This window comes from Manis javanica, chromosome 8 (genome assembly GCF_040802235.1).
Source record: "Manis javanica isolate MJ-LG chromosome 8, MJ_LKY, whole genome shotgun sequence".
NCBI classification, from domain to species: domain Eukaryota; kingdom Metazoa; phylum Chordata; class Mammalia; order Pholidota; family Manidae; genus Manis; species Manis javanica.
The window spans coordinates 14,158,078-14,182,231 of NC_133163.1; the positions used below are offsets into that span (position 1 = coordinate 14,158,078).

Genomic DNA, 24,154 nt, shown 5'->3' on the forward strand with positions numbered 1-24,154 from the left:
CTGAAAAAGGAAAAACATGTATTTTACAGCTTCCCCAGGAAACTGGGGACGTTAGTGTCCAGTCCTGGAGTGGACATAACCCCATTGAGGGCACATGAATTGAGCTCACTCATGGTCTTCATATGGAGATAGAGGAAGTTCGTAACACACTGAGGACAGCTAGGTGCCCTGTCCCCAACTGGAGACATTTAAAGCAAACGTCACAATGATAATTTCTGCATGAACAGGAAAAGTTTCCACTCCCAGAATTTTTTTTCCCAAACCCTGAGCATTTACGTGAACCTTATGAAAGCAAGGGGTTCCTAGTCAATTTCTCAAAGAACTGGCCTCTTCACTCTGCACACTTGCACAACAGACAGCAGAGCAGCCACTTCAGGAAAAAGCCTGGCTAAGCTGACCACACTCTTGCAGCTCCATGCCAGGGGACCTTGCTGGTGTAATGCTTGCTTTCTGCTCAGGGGTTCTACCCAGAGGGTGAATATTAGGGGGGCAACAGGGACCTCCTACAGTTCTTCCCTGTCTCACCTCGCAGCCCTGATGCTGCCATAGGAGCACATCCAGTAGCTTGCCCTGATCTCATAGGCCAACATGGCCTCTGGCCTTACAGGCAGATCTAGTCTTCGGTTTTCCTCCGAAAGGGCAGCTGCAGAGGCTGCAAGGCATACGGCCTCTCCTTGTGAATGGGGCTAGTGCCATCAATTCCAGTCATGCCGGATGCACCTTGACCTTGGTTCTTTGCCTGCCTTGCATTAAGAATTGGATTGTCAGACCTCTACGGTGTATGCATGGCCTTGATGCAAGATCGTAGGTGCCTCTTATGCCATCTGTGCTGACTACTTCAAAACCCAGCAGCGGCCCTTGGAATGAGAGGGAAGGTGAGCATTGCTCTGGGTGAGACTCGAGTAGCTGAGCTTTGCTCATTAGTGTCTGTAAATAAAATTCACGGTGGAAAGAACAAAGGCAGGTGACATAAAACTCCTTCCCTTCCATGGGGGCTGAAAACTGCTGAAAACTCAGCTATACAGAGTCTGGTGCAATAAGGAGGAAAAGAGGCCTGGGTAGCATGTAAAAGTCAACTATGTGTTCTGATCTGATTGAATTGCAGATTTCCTTGGATAGTTTTTGCATCCTAAAAAAAATAAAAACTTGGAGTAAAAATTCTCTTAACCATTCTCGTATATCTATTTGCCTAATAACAAGTTCACTAGAAATTCAGTTCCACTTTGAGTGTTTTGCATTCATTGCCCATATTTGAAAAAATTATTTCAATTAAAAACTCAAATTAAATTTAAAACAAGGTGGTTATGCCCTTTGAAGGCTTGATACGTAAACCTAATAATACCAAAGAGATGGCAGGAAAGTCAAGGACATTCCCATGTAAAAACACTTTTAAAAGGTTTCAAATTATAAGCAAATTGCTCATTAGGTGACTGGCTTTAGGGTAATTGACTAGAGTCGATGACATCCAAAAGGTGACACTTTTGTGTTCAGGGACACTTTCTCAGGCCTGTATTCATCTTTTTTTAGACAGAATTCTAATCAGTTCTCTTATTTGGTCTCCCAGCCTCTGGTGTATCAGCTGTGAATCAAACAGGAAGGGGACAGGGATAGCCAGGCCACTTGTGTGGCAAGGAGGCCAGCTGATACCCTGACTGCTGCGGAGAGGCAAGCGGAGGCCAGATCAAATTAAAATGTAAACACAGGGATTAGAAAATTACTGATAGTAGTGCGGGGCCTTGTCCCATGTGGCTGACCTCTTCCCCGCTCTGCTCCATGCTTCAGTGGCTTCTGATAGTGCCTCTGTGTCATAATATGCACAATGCTGGCCAAATCATGAAAAATATTTATAACAGGCTGAATTATGAGCTCTGTACTTTGCCCAACTCATTGTTTTCTCATTTAATCTATTTTAGAAAAGTTTTCGTCATGGACCAAATCACTGACTCTTGAGTTGGTGCATCCCTTTGAAGGCACCCTGTGTCCCCCTGCCCTCCATGAGAAGCCTCCTGGAACACTCCCCATAAGGGTGCCTTCTGCTGCTGTGTGAACACCCCCAGGCCAACCTTTACCTGATTTGGTATCCTGGGAAAATTCACTTCTAGGAAATCTTCTTTCACCAAAATGTAGCATGACTAAATCCAGTTAATTCCTGATATCCAGGGTAATGTGTGTAGTAAGTTGTGATGACCCAAAACATGTAAAATCCACTTGGATTATCTGGTGGCTGCAAGTCCAAATGGCTTCCTTCCTTAGGCAGGTGTGTTAGTCAGGAGTTTCCAGAGAGAAGAGAACCTAGAGTGTATTTCTATTTAGGAATTGGTTCATGCGGTCATGGAGGCTGGGAGGTCCCACCTCTGCTGTCTGCAAGCTGGAGGCCCAGGAGGGCTGGTGGTGTGGTTCTAGTCCAAAGGCCTGAGAGCCTTGAGAGGTGGGGTAAATTCCTGTCCAAGTGCAGGAGAAATCAGAAGTCTTAGTTTGAAAACAGGCAGCAAGAGCAGATTTTCTTGCCCTACTGTTTGCTCTATTCCAGCCTCCAGTGATTGTATGAGACCCACCCAGGCTGGGGAGGGCAATTTGCTTTACTTAGTCCTCTGATTCAAATGCTAATCTCATCCCCAGTAGCTCTCACAGACACACCCAGAATAATGTTTAACCAAATATTTGGGCACCTTGTGGTCCCAGTCACGTGGACACATACTATTAAGTATCACAGGATGCTAATTAATTTAGTAGCTGCTTCTTTCTGCTCCCCATCCTCCTTTCATCCCCAAGGCCCAGGGAGCCTCCAACCTGTCTTTTCCCGCAAGGCCCTCTTGGAGGAGTGGCACCAGGATTTAGGGCTGGGATGCCTGGGGATGAAGGGGGTTCAGGGTGCTGTGAGCAGGCTGAGATGATCTGCTTTGGCGGCAGGCGTTAAACTCAGCCTAAAGGCTGGGCCCTCTCCTCCCACCACTGGGAGAAGAGAATGGGAGGGTGAGGACAAATGGTGGATTAGCCTAACTTTACCCACTGGCCATAGCCAATCCCCCTACACTTAATCCCATACTTAGTATTTGTCCATTTGGAAACAGTGTTACTGTAGTTATTTTAAGTCCTTTACAACCGACTGCGTTTGTGAGCACACTTAGAGGCAGCCTGGCAGGGAGACAGAGCTTTGGATCAGGTAACAGCAGACACGGTCCTGCCACGTAATGCCTAACCTTGGGCCAGCCACTAACTTGGTAGCTCAGTGCTCTCAGAAGAGGGATGAGACTAGTGATTCTTGTCAGGCTAACTTGTAGTATAATCTTGTCATAGTCAAATGAGATGACCTATGTGAAAATGCTTGGTAATGCTCAGGAAGTGTAGACACAGGAGTGCGAAGTAATGTAAGGCATGACTTTTTATTGCTGTGGCTCTGCTCCTTAAATTAGGAAGTACTGGTCACGATTGGTTAAAGGGTAATCTCTCCCTGCCTTGCTAATACTTGAAGACTAGGCTTTGTACAGGACCCTAACATCGTCTTGAAATTGCTTTTAAAAAGTGACCTCTCTTTCACCAGTAAGGTGTGCATGTATTTTCTGTTTTGCTTTATCTTAGGGATGAGTTGATTATGGTTATCAGAGAATATTCCCAAGAATGATTCCATTTAGCAAAATAATAGGAAAATTTTGCTCATCTTTTGTCAGATTTTTTTGCCCTAAGTCCCATAACCAAAGTAGAAGTTTCTTTAAAACACACCAGTTCAGAGTCACAGATCTATACTTTTAAAGCATGTAGTTGATTGGTTACTACGAAAATTGTATTCAAGTGAAACACATCAGCATGCAAATCTAAAGTCTAGCCATTTTCATCTAGACTGAATATTATTAACTAGCCCAAGGGATAGGATGTAATTAGGATTTTTGAACAGCTTATTTTTGTCTACTGTGATGAATAACCCCAATATCTTGAGTGGTGTACTGGTTTCAAAACTGGGAAGATGGTCCAACAGGCCAGTATCTACAAATTTTGGCTTTCAGGTGTACTAAAAGAATTTGACTTTTCTTTACTAGTCCAAACATTTGGTAAGGACAGAGATTTGAACTTGAAGTAACTAAGGGAATGTTTAGGTCCCAGCAAAATCACATTTCGTTCTGAAAGACAGCAGATTTCCATCTTGTTAATCACTCATTCATTCTAACACCTTCTTCCGTGGGTTTGGGAGCAAAGCCCATGTGGGGACAGATGACACCCTTGCTGAGGGTTTATGCTTTTGCCCATTTAAAATGATAGCATTTACAGCCTGTTAGTGCAGCTCTAGTTAGAAGGGAGAACAACTCTTAGCTTGGATCCACTTGAGAAAGTTTGCAAGACCTCTACCTTTGCCAGAACTGATACAGCACATTTTTGACAGCATCTTTATTCTGGTGTAATTACATTCTATCTGTTCTTAGGTGAGACAAGATGCTCACTGTTTTTGTCCTACCCACCCCATTTTAAAAGAAAGAAACAAAGTTGTCCATCTCTCCCAGGAGAAGTTAGTGAAAGGATCCATTGCGTAGATGCACCACCTTAAGCAGATACCCAGCAGCTAAGGTTGGCAGAAGGTTTGTTTCAGCCATCGGTATTTTCAGGGGTACCATATGTATTTAGTACATCATTTGATAATGCTAAAAAAAATACTAAAGCAGTGTGAGACTAAAGGAGAAAGAAGATGAATGTTAGCATTCCCCTGGGGTTCATGGGTGAAGGAATTAACACAGCATGGCACTCTACCCTAGCTGTGTTTGTTTCCATGGCAACAGCTACGTACATGTTTCAGACTATCTACAGTGACACAGTTGCAGAAATAGTAGCTCGCAGGTTTCTGATATCGCATCAGTGGACAGGCAGCACGCACTATATTAAGTAAGTGTAAAAGAATTTAAAATATAGCTCTGATTCAGATGTGTATTAGCTCGGCTGAGCGATGTATGAGGGTTTCAGCGTTCCTCTGCCTTACCACAGCAAAATCTGGGCAAAGTTGAAAGTTGCAGGATTCCAGTCAAACAATTGTCCTTGCTTGGGTAAATAATCAGCAAAGGAAACAAATGTGAGTGAGTTACAAAGGTAAGAAAATGGCCTTGGCAAGTGACATATTTAAGAAGGATGTTGTCAGTGGAGCTGATTTTTTGGAGGGGGTTAGTGACGGGTAAGGAATGAAATCTTTGGTTGAAAATAGCTGAGTCTGAGAGCAAATCTAATGTGCAACAGAATCTTTCAGTGCTGCTGAGTTTTTGGCAACTAAGGTCTTTGAATATACTATTGTAGGAATTGCTTTTATCTAAAAATGATCAGGTGAGAAGCAGAGAGGTTGATTAGGTGTGCCCTTACAGAGAAATTGGGGCTCCATTGTCTTTTCTGAATGCTTATGTAAATATCTCTCTTCTCTGTCGGGATGACCCTGGTTTGTCTTTGACATTCGCTGCTACTTTTTCCTAGGTTTGCTGGTCTCTGTGTTTATATTATACTGCCACATTGTAGCCTGATAAGACTTGAGTGTTGCTTAGAGAGCAACCCAGTAAAGACGATAGACTTTGTAAGTGTGTGACTTTGCAATCAAATTGTACAGTAATTTAGGAAGAGAAGTGTTCAAATGGTATTTATTTACGTGCTAGACCTCTGCTTTTGAATAGCAGCCTACGTATTAGGTTAATGGATTTCAGTGTGCATGTTATGATTGCAGGAGCTTTCAAGTATGTTGTAGTTCAATTTATACTGAGTTTTTAATGTCAAAATATTTTTATTTATGCCCATTATTCAGTTTAAGCCTGCATTTACCTTATAGTTTTATTATTCATGCATCAGTGAAGAGGATGTAAAATGGCATGGTAATTTAAGCGAATCTGTTCATTTGAGGAGGTTTTGCTTTTTGACCATTAGGAGGACTTTTACAAAAACTGGCAGGAGACATGCAACTCTTTCGGTACGATGGGACTATGCTTTATGTGCCCAGGGGACTATCTAGCGCCTCCTGCATGTTGTTCTTCCCAGTGCTTGTTTGGTTAGATGTTAAGAGAACACCTCGGGGTGGGGGAGGCTCTGGAGCATCTAGAGCACCTAGGTATGTGGAAGGCTGGGGCAGAGTTTGAATTATAAATCAGGGACTTGAACCCTAGAATATTTGACACCCCAGTTGATAGATGCGATTTGCCTTTCTAAACAAGGTGATCCAAAATGAAGCTAATGTTGAAGCCTCCTATTTATGGGAGAGATGGGAGGTGGAGTTTATGTCTTTTCTTTTTTTTATGGAGGCTCATTCAAAAGGCAGCTCTTTCTCAGAGGATGGGCACCTCCACCTGCTCCCCTAGTCATCTCTGTTTAGTTGGGGGACACCCGCCCGTTTCTGGGCCATGGGGAGGCAGGTTTGCAGAGCCCCTCTCCCGCACCCTGACTTACGGGGCGCAGGCCCTGGGTGTCGTGGCGGGTAGCCTCTCTCTGTGATAGCTGCAGGAAGCCACCTGTGCATCCCCCCACCCCTGCCCCAAGGCAAAGGAACCAAATACTGCTGGTGTGAGAGATTCCATGATGTTCTGCCTTTCCATTTGAGGGGCTTTGAAAACCTTGGGCTCAATAAGCTTGCACTCTGAAACCGGAAATCAAGAAAGTGTCCATGAGCTATTCTGGATGGCTAGTTTGACTTCTGTCTGTTTAGGAATGTTAGAGCAAGACCTTCCAACACTCAAGACGTTTGTATGTTTTTTTTATCATCCAGAAATATTTTTCTGTGTTAAAAAATACAAGTAAACCCAGTCTCTGCCATGTTGTTTTAACTCTTTCAGTGAGAACAGAAAAACACCTAAACCTACATGTAAAGCCCTAGATCAAACCAGTCATTCAAATGTAAAATCCTGGCAGTGCTTATAGGAAGCCCAACTGCTTCCATTGAAAGGGTTAGGAAATTGATTTGGAAAAAAATTAATTTGAGGGATTCCCAAATAGTGGCAGCGTGGAATGAATAAGAGAAAACTGAAGGTACAGACTGACCTTGTTACTAAACTTAAATGGTAATAGAATTGCCAGAATAAATTTACTCTGGCAAAGCTCATTTGGAATCGCCACTGTCCAGCAACTTCTGAAGGTTCTGGGTGATCACCGGTGAAAAGCCAATCTATAGGCTGGCGCCCAGGGCTTTCCACCAGTAGCCCTTTCCAGCCTTCCCTCTCACTAGGTACCCTCTTCCCCGAGCTTCCTGTGGTGCTGTCTTAGGCTGCTAAATACTGTGTTCTGGCCATGCCAGGAAGTTTCTAGGCCTCTGTCCAGATGCCTTTACTCACATCTTTCCATCTTCAATTCCATTTCCTTCGTAAGCTTCACAGAGCTCTCCCCCAGCCCTAATTGGTATGATTTCTCCATGCTTCATGTTCCCTAAACAGTTTCTTTGTCTTCAATTATTACTTGGCTATATTAAGATTAGCTGTGTCTCTCCTTAACTGAGATGTAAGCATACTGAAGACGAAGGCCGTGACTTACATACTGTTGTAGCTCTTGCCATACCTAGATCAGTACTTCAAACTGTTGAGTTTAATTAAATTCTCAGAACTTCATAAAGATATACATAGTTGAACAGTCTTCAGTGCTTATGTTCTGTGCTCAGACGGAGTCTGTGTGTTGGACACTGAGATTCCTAAGGCTACATCCATCACAGCACCAAGCATCTGGACCAGTTCAGCTACTTTCAGGTGCTTCCAAAGTTCTGGCCATTTGGCATCATCTAAACACACAAACCAGGTGAATGACAGATTTTTTTTTTTTTCAGTTCATAGAATCATGAGATTTTAGAAGGTACCTTAGGGAGCTAAACTCCTTGTATTACAGAAGAGAGGACTGTAAACCTACCAATAGTGACTGTTCCTTAGTTGGTCAGTGACCCAGATGTGTGGATCCAGCGGACAGTGTCTCTAACATGGTCCTGTCTGCTGAGCCTCTGGGCCATGGCCTTGCATGCCATTTAAGACATTACCAGGCATCTTGTGCTTTCTGCCTGTGTTGGGATTGGCCGGCTTTCCATAGGTAAACACCATCATCTGACAACTGTCCCACTAACCAGTCTTTGCAAAAGGCTGATATCATTGGGATAGGATTAAAAACAGTCACAAACTGAGAGTTTGACTCAGGGGGAGTGGGAAAGTGCTGACAGTTCATTAGCCATTGCCTCGTGGAGGACACAGCAGCTGCTGAATTCAGTCAAGTTCAGACCCTTAAAAAGAGTGGAAAAAAGAAAGCACATAGTTTCCAACGCCTGGGCACTGCACAGCCCAGCCAGCTGGGCGCAGCACCGTGGCAAAAGATCTCTTCAGTTTCAGAAATTCGAGCCCCTGAGCTTGCACACAGGGAGGGGAAATGTGGCTCCGATTGGACCTAATTTGGCATTAAGTTTCTGGGCTGGCTTCTGCCTGCAGTTAAAGCAGACCCAGCTCCTGTGGGAAGCCCAGAAATATCTAAATGAAGAACCAGCCCACTGAGCTGACATAAGGAGCATGCCGCCGTGTGTGTGTGTGTGTGTGTGTGTGTGTGTGTGTGTGTGTGTGTGTGTGTGTGTGTGTGTGTGTGTGTGTGTGTGTGTGTGTGTGTAAGTCCTGTATTTGAGGTCCACAGGCTCTTTAAGAGGACCTCTTGGCTTTCTATGTAAACGTGTACTTCCTCTTGTCCAGAGTTAGTCTGTTAAGGGAATATAGTGCAATTCAGGTTTTGAGTTGCAAGCCTGATTAATCTCTCTGCCAGTTACATATGGAAATAAATTAGCAAATGGTCCATCTGGGACTAAACTACTGCAGAGATGATAAATTATCACCATTGTATATGTCAGTGTTGTTGAAGACTGAGTCGTGCTCACCAGGAGCTGCTGAAAGATAACTGGATGCTCCATCGTAGTCTGAGAAATAAATTTTTTGAAAAAAAATTATGAGTAAAAACTTTACCTTGAGACGTTTCTTGGGAGAATGGTTCAGTTGATGCCAGGTTTGTTCCTTAGGATTGCTGTGTCTGCAAATATTTAAAAGGAGAGTCTCAAGGGTATAGGAAACAATCTACTTTTATATTTTCAAAGGCCAATATAATAACAAGTATTAATTAGTACCCAAATGTCTTGGAGAGCAGGATAATTCTGTACTTCTGTTTAGTGTTGCACTTTATAATTTTCATAGCAACTTCATGTCTGTTTTCTTACTATGTTTCAAAGAAGGTGGGGCACGTTAGTGTCTCTAATTCTTGATTGATAACAAACTGAGGTTTAGGGGACTGAGTGTCGTGCCCATAACGAATCAGCTGGCTAAATGGTAAACTGGGCTGAGCAGCCAGATAGTACCAGTGCTGAATCCAGCATCGTTTTATCACAGCCTTGGATGACATTAAAGACACATTAGGATCCTGTTATTCATCTGGCAGCTTCAGGAAATAAAGCATTCTGTTTATGCCAATTTTCTAGAAGCAAAAGCCATACCATCTTGATCACGAAAACCCTTTTTTTCTCTACTTGGGGGTATTGAATATTGATTTAATGTTTTTTACATGTTTTAATTATTTTTTTAAAATTGAGGTGTAATGGCCCTACAACATTCTATTAGTTTTGGGTGTGCAACATAACAATCTGATTCTTGTGTATATTGTGAAATGATCACCATAATAAGTCTAGTTAATACCCATCACACAGTTACAAAGAATTTTTTTTTCTTATGATAAAGTTATTGAAGATCTACTCTCTTAGCAACTCTTGAATATGCAAGACAGTACTGTTAACTGTAGTACCATGATGCACTTCACCTCGCCAGGGCTCGTTGACTTTATAAATGGATGTCTGTACTTTCTGACCTTCACGCATTTCTTCCCTCCACCCCACCCGCGACCCCCCCCTCACTGGTTTAACTTTTTCCTGTGACTTGGGCACATCCCAGCTGTTTGAGTTACTCTGTAAAGCTAAAACCATCCATTCCCTCAGGGGCTTTTCAGGTGTGGTAACATTTTGCCCCTTTTCTGAATGGCCCGAGGCTACTGTGACATCCAGACTCCTAGCCTACTTTAAAATTTTCTTTTGTGTCTTCCTCCTGGGCAGACTTGAAGCCGTTGAGGTGCTTGCTGCCCTCCAGAAAGTGCAGTACAAAAAGCAGAGAAAAGCCAGCTGGCTTTAGACATCTTTAAGTCACCTCGTTTATCAGGCATCAGTTTCTAAACATAAGCAGCAGGTGCCGCTGGGTGGTCCTCACACAAAAAAGAGAAGCCACCAGCGCCTAGCGTTCACCTGTCTGTACCAGGAAGTCACTGTGTCTCGGCCAGATCCCCTGCCAGCTTTCCACCCCGCAGCCAGCCCTCCTCCTGCACCTGAACGGCCTTCGCTCTCACCTGGGGGCCTCTGCTGCAGCTTTTTCCTGGTCCAGATCGCAAGGCCCATTCTTACTGTCATTGTCTTGATGCTTTTCCCTTACCTGCACACTTTCCACCCCAACCAGAAACAAATGTTTCTTCTGAAACCCTCCAGTCATTTGGTAGAGGAAATAACACAGTCTGTCTGTATGTGAGTCGCCTGTGGATGTGTCTTATTTCCCAGAGCGGACAATCCACTTCTCAAAGGCAGAGATTTCATTGTCTCTCTCTGTCCTTCCTCTCTGCCCAGCCCTCAGCTCAACGCTTTGTCCTTAGCTGGAGTTTAATGTGAAGTTTAGTAGGGTAATTTTACTTTTACAACAACAAAATAAATGTCTTTGGATAGGTTAATGATGGAAGGTGTATCGGAATATCCCTTGGAGAGTTCATTAAAGCAGATTGCCGGGCCTAACTCTGAATATTCAGATTCAGTAGATCTTGGGCAGGGGCTAAAAATTTGCATTTCAAACAAATTCTCAGGTGCTATTGGTGCTGTTCCTCCAGGGACCATAGTTTGAGAACCACCGATGTGATTTATTTTCTAATATTCTCACACTAATGCTCATAGGATAATATCCCTCTTTTCATGAGAGAGTTGATTGATTTGCCTTCATTGAGGTGTAGGCTAAAAAATATCTTCCCTCAGAAATTATTGTACAATCTATCTCATGTACCAACGTTCCAATTTTACAAGATTATTGGTTAGCTATGGCCCAGTAACTTGCAGTCCATGTAGTGGGCTTGAGCTTGATAGGTTTTTTTTCCCCAGGAGTAGAGCCAGAATAGTATTATTTTATAACAACAGAAAAGAGAGTCACTGACTTTGCAGCCTGTGTGCCTTGCCCACCCTGCGGATCAAGGCTGGTCCACGGGCTGGAACGCTGGCCTTGAGTGCTTGTTGGCAGTCTGATGATTTTTCCTTCATATAGACAAGTGTTTCAATGGCAGCTGTAGTAAAACACTCTCACAAATGTCACAATGGGAGTTGTAGTAAAATAAGATAACCTATATATATATATATATATGATACACATTTTCAGATTCCCAGGTCCTTTTATGTGTGCCCTATGGGGCAGTCTCAGGAATTCTTTGTCACGAAAGACTCAGTGCTTCAGTAAGTTCCCAGGAAACAAAGATGTGCTGTTGCAAACTGCCTTTTCGCTGAAGTGTGTTGTCTTTCAGGCCAGGATGACCTCCACTGTGGTGGAGAGGGTCCTCTCTCCTCCTCTGCTCTAATCCCGTCTCCCTTCTGCTTCTCTCCGTTAGCCACTAGAAGCACCATCGCCTAGAAGATCATGGCAGCCTCTCTGTCCTTCCTGTGACTGGAGCAATGCTGACCTCGGTCTCCTGGACCCATTCCGACTCAGGTAACCACACTCTGCCTTCCGCAGCTGGCCTACACCTCGCAGAGATTGTATGGAATAAATGAAATACCAAAGCTATATTTAAATGCAAATGCAAAATTGATTGTTTCTCCATCAATTAGTGTCCTCCCCTCTTCCTCCCAATCTTCTTAATGATCAATTTATGTAGCTGATCAGACTGACAATGCGGTCAATTCAATTTAGGCATTAAGATAATGAAAACGCTGAATCACATCTCTATTTAAAATTTTGGTGTGTGTCATAGACACACAAAGCCAACAGGAATGCTGCTGGGAATTTTTGTATAAAAACTAGCTTCTACCGTAGTTCCTCTAAATCATTTTTTCTCATAATACCATGTTTTACTTGAGTCGTAGAATTTTTCTCATGTTGTACCTTTTAATTGAATAAATAACTGTTACTGAGTATATTTTACGTGTTCTTGAGGCAGATGGGGATAAAAAAATGTAAGACAGGGAGCTCTCCTCTTGGAGCTCACGGCTTAGCCAAAGAACCACGGCTCACGCATAAGAACATGGCAGATGGTGGCTGGGCCTGCATGCTAATGGTAGCTCTCTGCTTCAGAGAATTGAGAGACTTTGAGGAGCAGGACTGAGATAATTAAGGAAGACTTCATGGAAGAGGGAGGGCCTCAGGCAGGCTTTGTCATTGTGGATCATCTGGCCAGGCGGAGGTTAGAGGAGCAACCTGGCATCTGGTCAGGGAGGCAGTAATGAGCTTGCTGTGAGCCTGTGCAGTGAGGGCTCTGGCTGCCAGGTCCAGACAGGGTTCAGAGGATCCTCATCCTCTGTCCCATCCAGAGCCAGACACCCCCTCAGAGCCTGGGTCCCTGGGGTTTCCCTGGAGAATTTCCACCTGCCTTTTTACAGAAGGGCCTTGGCAGCTGCGTCAAGGACACAGTCATTGTTGCACCAGTCTTGGCTTGGTTTCTGCCTTGCTGGCCCTTTCTGCTTCTTTGGGCCTGTCCACATCTGGCCTTTACCTGTCTACCTGGTTATTTACTCTTACACACCTACTACCTCCCCTCCAAGCTCTGCCTGGCAGGTGTGACTTGACAAGGCCTCGGGATGAACCAGAGACTACCTGAGGTCAGTACCTGATGAGTCACCTGATGCAATTCAGAGCTGAGAGGTTGAAGGGTAGAAAGCATAAGCCAAGAACATGAGTTTGGAAGTGGATGCCAACAATGTATCAGGAGAGTTCTGGAATCCCGAATTCAGTGAGGGTTTCCAGGCTGAAGTTGGGGCTGCAGTCATGGCTAGGGAGCCAGGTGCTCTGAGTCATTTGCAGATAGCCTAGCAAATCCTGCTAGTATCTAGCTCTTTTCCAGTGCTGCTTTTGGATAAAAACAGTGGCGGCTTTTGCCGTCCTGGGTCTTAAAGGGTGCTACTGAAAGGTGCGTGCCGACGTCCCTGCCTGTCCTGTCAGGCCTGCCCTGGCCACGCTCCACCTGCCTGAGCATGCTCTGGAGCTCATGGAGTTGTCCTCGCTGACCCAGGAGCTCGGGCCTTCCCAGAATCAGACCCTGGCTCAGCAGCCGCCAGGAAGTAGAAGCAGAATGTGAGGGTATTTCCAGTCCTCTCCCACAAAGGCGATTGCTTTGTCAGTTGTCATTGCCCTGCCTCTTCTAAGCCTACGTCTGGGGTCTGTCAACTATGGCCCACTGGCTAGGTGTGGCCCACTGCTTGAGTGTGGTGGACAAGCTAAGAATGCTTTTTACATTTTTTTTCTTTCTTTCTTTCTTTCTTTTTTTTATTAAGATATCATTGATATACAATCTTATGCTCAGGTTTCACATGAGCGACATTGTGGTTACTACATTCCCCCTATTGCTTTTTACATTTTCCAGTGGTTGGAAAAATTCAAGGAAGAAAAGTATTTTGTGTCTCATGAAAATTATAGGGAATTCGGATTTTAGTTTCCTTAAATAAAGCGTTACCTCGACATAGTCATGTTCATTCATTTCTGGATTATCTCTGGCAGGTTTTGTGTTACAATGGCAAAGTTGAATAGGTACATCAGAAACCATAATATATTTCTTTCTGACCCTTTGCAGAAAAAGTGTGTCATCCTAGCAAATTGCCCAGGCCATTGGAGGACATCAGTGTTTGTAAAATCTCGGGTACAGAGTATCTTTTCCCATAACAAAAATAAGATTGAAGGATGAGTAGTATTTACATAAGAAAGAGAAGAAGGGAGGAATCTTGTAGACTGAGATAGCAAATTGCTTATACTCTAATTGGATTTTTGCATTCATCCATTTAATTTACAGTTATATCTAAAGATGACATTGAGGCCATTTCATCTCAGAAACCTACATATTAGGGTTGTCTTTAAAAGGAGGCATCAATACTTGTTGGGTTATCCTAAATGTTGAAACATATCAGCACCAATTTAAAACACCCTACATTTTGTAACTTTTTTCCTTTTTATTGGGAACTGGGTGTGAACTATTTCACACTTGGTGTGAGACGAAGTAAATATTTTCTTTTAAATCAACTAAACATTGGAGACTTCTCATGAGTTAGAGCATGACATTTAATCTTGGCATTTTTTCCCAATGATTGGGTGGGATTTTACAATATTTTAGTGAAAGCTATGGTGAAAGTTGGCGATGTGGTTCTGGTCCTATTAGCTAGCTGAGCCAGCATAGGCTGGTGTATGCTGGTAAAAGATACTCCTCAAATCTCAAGGTGAAGTGCAACAAAAGTTTGTTTCTCACTCACCCAGAGTTGGATGCACCAGTGTGGGTGTCCTGTATCCAGTGTTTGAGGTTCCGAGCTCTCTCTACCTTATGATACCTCCTCTCAGAATGTAGCTTCCTGAATTGCTGTGACCTGTGAAAAGAAGTTGAGAACACCATTTTTAAGCCTCAGACCAATCCCATAGCCATAGCCCATTGGCCAGAACTAGTCACATGACCCAATCCTGCAGCCAGGCTGGGGAGTAGGGCGGAGCACCAAGGATGCTGGGGGTCCCCACTTAACCCCTGCAATCCTGGGTCACTGTGGGAAAGCCCACACTCTCTCTATGCTTTTGTTTGCTCATCATGAAAGGGTAGTTAACCCAGCCCTACACTTTTTCACATAGCTTAGAAAGCTTCAAATAAGATGTATGAAAGAGCTTTAAAATGGATAACAAATTGTAAAATATGCAAGGTATAATTGTTACCTGATTTCTTTAGTAGGTGTTGAATGGCGAAGGTCTGGAGTCAGGCAGTCACACATAAGCGCTACGCCTGGGATCTTCCTAGCCTTTGCCTAGCCTTTGCCAGTTGACCCAATGTAGTTACCAAATAGTCCTCCCTCTTACACTCAGAAATGTCCTGGTATAGACAAGAAATTATTTGATCTCCCCAGCTTGACCCTACTGGTCAACCTTCAAGATCAGTGTTAACTAGAGTTTATTAGATCTTTTCAAAGAGTTACACTGTCCTAAGCTTTTGCCTCCATTGTTTCATTTAATCCCCAAAACACTTGTGAAGTGGGTACAAGTAATGCCCTCCTTTTAAGATGAAGCAACAGGTGAAGAAAGGTTTGCATTGTTCACACAGCTGGCGAGCGCCAGTGCTTTGCTCTGAACCAGGCCTGTCCCGCTCTTGAGCCTGCTGCAGGAACATACTGCCCATCCTTTACCAGGATTTCACCCTTGACCTTGTGGGACCCCGCTTCTCTGACCCTGGCTTGGGAGACCACACGTTGGTAGAGAGGTACAGCCCCGAGTGGGGAGTCCAGTCCTTCCTGACCCCGATGAGAAGACAAGCATGGTGTCACTGTGTGATTCTCCAGAGCCAGCAAGTAGCGGGACCAGGGCTGGCCAGCCCGTCTCCTGACTTTCAGTCAGTCCCTTTCCACCCCCATTCTGACCTTGACAAGTGCAGCTTGTTTTAAAACTGGGCACTACATTTTACAGAGGTTGCACAAATTTTATTTTGAAATCTAGGGTGGAGCAGAGCTCTAGCCAGTGAAGACTTGCCATGTTGATCCATGCTGCTGATCCAAACAGGCGCCTTCCCAACACAAACAGCTAGGAGAAACTGAGCTCCATTTTCAGGGAGTTTATTAACAAAATTGTTTATTTGAGAAAAAAAAAAAAAAAGCTGAACTGCCACCAAAGGCCAGTTTGCTTACAGAATATTATCAAACCAAAAACCATCTACTCATGAGACAGTATTAATTTCCCTGGTTCCTGGCCTTCCTAATCAGTGTTCAAAACTAAATCCATGGAATCAAAGGAAAGTCTCTGAAAAATGAACCAAATGTGGCAGTCATCTATTGCATTACTTGCTTTAAGAAACACCCCCCACTCCAGAAAAAGTATACATGTGGTTTCTTAAATGTACAAAGAAAACTAAAGGAATTCCATTATGAAAGAAAAATTAGATGGAAATTTCTAATCCTGTCTCATAAACAACATAGGAATAACTTTAAAATATTCTGCTTTAAGCATGCATTTAATTTGTGCTCTGGGAACCAAATAATGTTGCAAAGATAAAACATTCTAATAATGATTTATGTAAATTTATTTGTACAAAGTAATGGTGTAGTTGCCTATAGCAAATTGCTTGGAATATGAAATGACATTTATGAGGCCTTTTTTCTCTCTGAACGAATACAATGGAGAAAATGAGAGACTTCAGAAAGGAAAAAAGAAAAATCCATGTTCAAGATGGAGTCTCGATGCCTCGGGAGGCAGACAGCTGGACAGGTTAGAGAGAGTGTAAATGGTCAACACATGCAACTCAGTACGTCTTCCTGTCATGGTCTCATTATTTAAGCCATTTTTAAAACCACATGAAGACTGTGTATGTTAAATTCTTAGAAGGCTAGACCCCTTTATTTTAGTGATCATAAGCTGTGCAGATACCAAAGCTCTTTCATAATAGCCAGTGACAGATCACTTGTTCTCATGGTGCCCTAATAGACAGGGTTCTTACAACGTGGGGTATGCAGAGGCCAAATGTAATTAAAAATCTGGCAATTAATCTCCGTGCCAGTTAATACCGAGGAAAGTTAGGCTTGAGTCATAAATGGGGCTCAAATGTTAATAGGCAAAACAAAAAATTCTCCCAAGGACTGATTCATAGACCTTTAGGGACTTTCCCTATTGGCTGTCCAGTTAGCGCCTTTGGTAATAGCTCTAGGTGTTTCCCGGAAACCTTTAATTAAGTGGAAATCTCCATAAGAAGAGTTTCTGGATCTAGGACCTAGGCTTAGGCTTTGTAAATAACTAGTATAATTTGCCACAACCTGTACTGTTTGGAAAAGGTATGATACCAATACCTTAGTTAGAAGGCATTTATTTATTTTTTTCTCAAAGTATTTTTACTCTCTCACTTCATTATTGCCATCATTTTTGTGAGGTAGGTAAGAATTATCTAGGGAAACAAGTCATGGAAGTCACAAAGCAAGACATGGGTCGCATTGGGGGGCAGCGTCCACACTTACGTTTACCCATTGTCTCTACAAACTGAAGCAGATCAAAGCGATCTGTGAGTTCTGCAGAGCTTGCTTTTTTAAAAACAAGTTCAGAATTTTGGCCCCTCCTAAGCCGTATTGGAATTGTGCCAACTATCCTGAGAGAAATGGGCTTGTCTAATTGGATAGAATGACTTTGCAGTTGGGTTGTTAGCTGTAGTTGGGCCAAGGCCTGAGGGCTGAAGTTAGAGTTCCTGAGAGAGACGGCATAAAGCCTGAACAGGACTTTAATGCGGAATGAAATAACACTGGCTGGGAGGAAAGAGCGGATGGCCTGGGTGTTCAGCAGCACCAGTTAAAGGGCATGCACCGTGAAGGCTGTGGCTTATGGCAACACTGGTTTTAGTCAAGTGGCCGGAGATTCCCAGGGGAGCAGAGGATGTTAGGGGGATCAGCCGTGCTTTCCTATTCCAATCATGCCTCTTCCTAGCTGAATAGTTTTGGATGTGATTTCTGAGATGTGGAGTTCTAGAAAATAGTGAAACAGATCTGAGCCTGTATTTCTCCATCTGTAAAATGGGCATAATGATATTTACCTTCTAGAGATGGAGTGAGAATTAAATGAAGTAATTCTTATAAAATACTTTGCTCAGTGCCTGGCAGACAGTAAACACTTTGTTTTATGGTAGCTCTTAAAATGACTATAACTGTTATTACTTGAGAATGTACAGTGTTGACTCATAATTGGACATGTGATTAAAATCTGTCTTTCATTAAATGAGAACTAATCTAAAAGATTTCTAAGTCTGAAAGATAACAAGGCAAATATGAGAGATTATACATGTGTCCACTTAACAAACAGCTTTTGACATCAAAATCCCTTTGCAAACTGTTTGGGGGGTTAGAGAGGCCAGGTAGGTATGGAGTTCTGGTCTCAAGGAATAAAGGGAAGTTACGCACATAGGCACTGTGCAGGCCACTTTATTATACCTGGCCTTTGTCTTCCAAGAATTCAGAAATTAAATGGGTCTAAATTTTTAGTTGTTGCTGAAAGCCCTTGTTCTGGTCCAGACTTTGCAACTTGGTTCCCTTCAGAGCAGTTATCTTGTCTGGCTGTAGAATAGGTTTATGTCAAGATACGTGGATGGAAGGCCTTTGGTTATTTGCTCCCGCCTGCAAAAGAAAGCATTCACTTTCTCTGCACATGCATTGTTGGCCATTGTCGGTCAGGCCCCTAGGCTGAAAATGTGAATGCACACTTTTGTTAGAACTCATTTCCATTAGAGGCATATATACTGCTTTCCTATCGAGGGTTGAAATGAAGCTGATGTAAAATGTGTTGATTTCTTTTGGAGATGGCTATATAGTTATATCACCTTAGAAAAGGTGTTTCACAGAAATTCAGTGAAGGAAGATAAGGAAATGTGGAACATTCTAAGTGAAATGAGAAAGTATGTAATAATTCTCAGATTCAGGATCTAGGCTTGTCTATTTCAGTGGTTCCTACCCACCAAGAGGCCTCTGGTGTGGAAGTTGGGGGGAATTCGGAGGCTCCCTTTTTGAACTTACAGTCTGACAGTGGTGGTGGTGTGGGGGGCAGGCACATACGCACAAGAAAGTGTTCAAAGGTGACCTTTTCTCCAGTCCAAGGTAAAGAGAAAGATAAAGCCCGAGATAGTGAGTTCAGTATCCTTACTTGGCCAAATAACAAGTAGGCAACCTCAGTGGTCCCCAAACTATTTTTGAAATTTTATTGTGGTGCAAAATGACAATCTGCGAACCTCCTAGGCTTGGGTTCTCTTGCCCTTAGGTGCTATTTTCCCTCCCTCTCCTTCCTGTCTGGCTTCTACCAGTTTACTGGAGGTCGGCAGCCTGTGGCTTATCCTCTTTATTGAAGACGAGATTCCCAAGTGTTAGAGACATACCAGAAATGAAGACTTTCTTCCTGATTTAAGGAAGAGGGGAAAAAGAAATGGGGGAAGAGGACTAGGCATCTGTCCATAGCACTCTAGATTAAGAATGCACAGTCACACGCTTTATTTCCTGGTGGAAATCTGGCAGACCCCACTCCCTGCAAAGAAAGAGGTTGAGCTATTACTCTTCCTCCCCATGGAAAATGCTACATTGTGCCAACTGTTTCCCTTCCGTGGATATATTTTTGTGTCTACATTTATTTAACTCTCACTCTGATGTGTGCATATGTGTTACTCCCAAAATGGATATTTGGGCATTTACTGGGGACTGAGTCATCTGGGTCCAAACCCATAATTATGCTCAATGCTTATGAGCTATAAGGCATGAGAGCAAGGTAGCACAGGTAAGAACTTTTTGGTTTAATGGGATAGAATTAGAGGAACAATTAGAACTCAGAACAGGGGCATCCCTCTTGTGATCGGAAGAGGAGGGACTGTTTTGGAGTTGATAACCCCTGAAAGAGAATGCATCCCAATTGGCCTTGTTAATGTGACAGCTCACAAGCAAAGGAGGAAAAGTGCTTTTGAAAAGGGCTTAATCACATCCCCAAGCCCAGTCAAATGGCCTCAGAACAGCTGGACCTTTAACTGACCCCCTGACCCTGGTAGAAAGTGGGTGCAGTGTACGCATCTGGTAGCAAGGAGGTTAAGCCTATTTTTCAGCATGACTTCATTCTTGCTGGAAGCCGAGGAGCCTTCACTGCCTTTGCCTATAGTTCCTGGAATACCAGCAGATATCATTCCCTCACATACGATACATACTTTCCCAAGTGAACAGAAAGAGGCAGGAAAATTGGTTGTGGTAGCTACTGAAAGGTCCAAATTACTCAGCAGTTAGACTTTCCGAGAATTGGTTTGATCTGGTGAATAGACACCTTCTCTCCTGAACCAGCTTTGGGTGAACTGGTAGAGAACTGGGCCATGCTGAGTTCTGCTGGAGAACTATGATTTTTAGAGTGGTCCACTGGGGGAGTTCGCTTAGGTAAACAAGAAAATGGCCTGCTCTTGGACACAGTGGTGTGTGGCTGTGTGATGAGTAGTTTAGGTGCTTGACAAATACTTCTCAGTAGTGACAGCCTATTATTATTTGGGCATTTGACCTCTCAAGTGAATGTAACTGAAACATTATGTTTAGTTACAAGAATCTATTGATGTATGTAGATGTATATTCATGTAATGTATATGTATCTGTGTGTGTGTGTAAATAAATAATGTCATTTGATTTTGGGGTAGTTTATATGATTCATTGTTTCCTTAAGAGGTAGAAATGTCTAAAATTATTGCCATTGTAACTAGTTCCACTTTTATATCTTTCAGTTTCTACTTGTTTTTTAGCTCTTCTCCCGGGCCCCATAAGTTGCCTCTGAATGTGTGTGTGCTTAAGTGAACTAAAATGTCAACAAACTGCTATTTATTTTCTTAAACAGCTCAAGCAGAGATGTTTGGTCTGATTGCCGGAAATTGTTAGCTTATCATTGAACTGTCCTGATGATTCTTATTATTTAATTTGCATTGCTTATGATAATAATTATTATTACATAAAAGAGCATGATGCTTTTATTTGTACAGTTCTTTCATTAATAATTTAATTGACTATTACATCCAAGTGATTCTGCGACACATACATCCAAGTGCTTAGAGTGGCCCAGGGCACCTTGGGAATTCAGGGTTTAGGTAGAAATTGTAACTCTTGGGGCAGGGATATGGGCAGAAGGCAGGTCCTTTGGCCTTAACTTCAAATTGGTTGGTCGTACATTTCCCCTCATACTTATTTCCAAGCATTTTATTGATTCACCAGCCTTGACTCTGATCTGGACATTTTAATTAGATCATGGTATAGTTATTTTGGTCACTCCAAAGACTAGATTGGTACTGATTTATAAGTGAAATCACGTGAATAGATTCTGTGGCTCTGTGGTGTGTTCTTCAGAAGTGGGAAGATTTTATCAGTGACAGCTTAGCCAACATTCCTAGACTGCATTATAACTGGGTAAGGCATTTGTTTTGGTACACCTAGCTGTAGAAAAACTTAAGTTTGTGAGGTTTTCTAGTGTAGGAGAGTACTACAACTTCTGTCCTAATTCACATTTTACATATTAAATAAAATGATGAATTGAATTATGCCTTTGGAGGCATGAGAAATGAGGTTGATTCTGACTCTGGTGGGCGTCAACCATTGTGATAGTCAAGGAATTGCTTTTTAAACTCTGGATTCAACAGGGAAAGCAGAGCCAATGGAGGAATTCCACGTGGCCAACCCAGCCTGACATCTGGGAGGATGAACGCATTTGTTTGTTGAGCGTGTCGTGAAGTGATGATGGAATTCCATGTCAGAAACTGCAGTTTATTTAAGTGATCTCCTCCTCTGGCGGATGATGCATCTGGAGTAGGTTTTAATATTGCACGTGGGAACTTATTTGCTGGGTCTCAGGAAAGGAATCAGGGGCTGGGGGGATTAGCAATTGTAAAATTGTTTGTAATTCACTTCTTGGATAGGAATTTGGTTTCTTTTAATTAACAATTGTGTCTACATCTGTACAAACAGCTGAGTTCTTAGTACTGGGAACTCTTAAGAGTGCAAAATCTACTTCAATACAATTCAACATTGATAGTCAGTTACCGATGTAGAAGAAGGTCATGTTCTCATGGCAACATGGTGCATATATGTCACTCAGGGTAGGCTGAGTATGGGGTAACAGAGCCCCAAAACTCAGGCGCATGAGACAATGGAGGTTTATTTCTTGCTCACTCTATGAATCTATTGAGGTTGGCTTGGGACTCTGTTCCGTGTTATCCTTGTTCTCATTCCTGGATAGAGGCTGGCGGAACATTCCTCATCACCGTGGTGGAAGGAAGGGAGAAAATGGCAGAGCATGTGCTAGCTCTTAAAACTGTCCTGTAGTGACCCGTGTCACTTCCACTCACATTTTATTGGCCATAACTAGTCATGTAGCTACGTGGCCACACCAAACTTCAGGTGGGTGGGAAAATATCTTAGAACTGTGTCCTTGAAGGGGAGAGAGCTGAAATATTTACGTGTAACTCTATGATGTACGTGGTACACACTTCCATATTGCAGATGGAACTCTACAAACCTAGTTTAACTGAAGCGGGTGAGTACAGTTTGTGAGAGTTCTTTACATCCTTCAGCAGAATGGACCTGACTAGTCACCTGAAGTAGGTTTGTCATATCTCTTCAGCACTGTCTTCTACCTCTCACACACAAATATAAGCCACTCAAACAGACATTCAGTGTGTTTATGCAGCTGTCACATCCGAGACCCCCAGCTGTCCCATCCCTGGCCAAACAGTGCCTCCCTCTGTTTGTCCTGTGAAGACATTCTGGGACGGCCACAGTTCCTCGGCGTCCCTGCTTTGGGTGTTCACTGTGGACCGTCCTAGTTATTGAAGTCACCCTTTATATTTCATTTTCCTAAATGGCTATCTGAAGGTTTCTTCTTATAAAGACAAATCCCAGTTGGCCTGTGTACAGCTAACTGGAGGGAAGTGTGTCCTCACTCACCAGGTTCAGGGAAGCTCCTGTGGTCCTGGCTGGCGTTTCCCCTGCACCTTCTGTTACCTTTACCAGGCTGCCCCGAGGCTCCCCCTGAAAGTCTCCCGCTTGGAACAGACTGCTTGGATCTGGCCTTGGGTTATTGGTGTAACAAGTTCCTTCAGGGCCTTCGTTAGGTTGTTCAAGTCCCCAAAAGGAATTTATGTCCACATATGAGAGAGCTTCACGTCCCCAGCAAATTCAGCTATTTGGGATGTAGCCGGGGGTAAGAAAGAAATGCAAAATACCTCAGAGGACAAAATAGCTTTCTCCCAAGTCATGCACTAAACTTTAAGTAGAACCTTGCTGATTTTCTGTTCTTAATGTAACCACACTCCTACTTAACTTGGGCCTCTGATTCTCTTGACTATTATAGTTGAGAAAACTGAAGCACAGAGAAGTTAAATAATTTTGCCTTAAGCCTCAAAGCTATGAATGGTAGAACAGGTTCTTATGATTCTAGACTTAGGAGAGTAATCTGTGTTTAAGATGGTGGCTGCGAGATAAGGAGAAAGGTTGAACTGGATTTACTTTTTATTTTTAGAAAGCGGTAGAGAAATCTGTAGTAACTATAGAACAATGCCCTTCAAAGTTGCCGCTGTTATTTTTTAATTCTAGTGTGTGAATGAATATCAGTTGGCTGAGAAATACCAACAAGTGGCTGTGCTTCCTCATTCTGTTAAACGAATCTGAAGTTACTGGAGTTCTTTGCTGAACATCTAGTTTAGTTGGTGTATAAATATACGCTTACGACATACGTTTTTGTACAGTCATGATGCAACCTCAGTTCAGTCTGTGTCTTGGTGATCGGCCTGGTTCTGGTATACTTGGGTGGGAGGTGGGTGGCTTTGGAAATATCTCGGAGCCCAGGCAGGCCCTTCCCACCTGGTGGAGGGTGTCCCCATCACAAAGGAAAGTTACTGTATGGCAGCCAGGGGTGCCTAGCTTGTTGACACTCACCGGGAGCCTCCGTTTGTGTTGAGCTTCACAGTCTTCAAAACCCTGTCACACACACAGTCTCCTTTGCTTACAGTAATCTTGAATGTTAGGCCAAGCAGACACTGGCGTCATTTCCGTCATGCAGGTGTGAGACACAGATGCCCACGGCCACTGTGCTGTGGAGAAGCGGGGTCTGAGCCCCTCGCCTAGCCCGTGTGCTCCTGCCCCAGCCCTCTGGGAACGCGTGCTCTGCTCTTGCGAAGGGCACCTAGTGGGCAATGGAAAGAATCCAAGGAACCTTCTTTCCCAGTGAAAGAAGTCCAGTTCCAAAGAGGACCGTGAAGGCCCAGTCACAGTGTGAACCACCTTGCTTGCAGACAGAAGGAACACTTGAGGTGACATGAACAGGAGAGGAGCAGCTGGGGACCTTGGGCAGCTGGAGACTAGGCTTGCTTTATCTGCAGCTGCAGCCGTCCGCCTTCCAGCTGGGGGAGCACCACAGCCCTGCTTATGCAGAGAATGAGGCTG

General features: G+C 43.4%; 1 protein-coding gene across 1 annotated transcript in view; it reads left to right on the plus strand.

Moving 5' to 3' along the window:
* Nucleotides 1-24,154, plus strand: part of FOXN3 (forkhead box N3) — a 427,318-nt gene that overhangs the window by 108,577 nt on the left and 294,587 nt on the right. Inside the window, exon 2 of the mRNA XM_036991754.2 lies at nt 11,626-11,726. The gene's annotated coding sequence lies outside the window, so the exon portion shown is untranslated. The remainder of the gene's footprint in view (nt 1-11,625; nt 11,727-24,154) is intronic.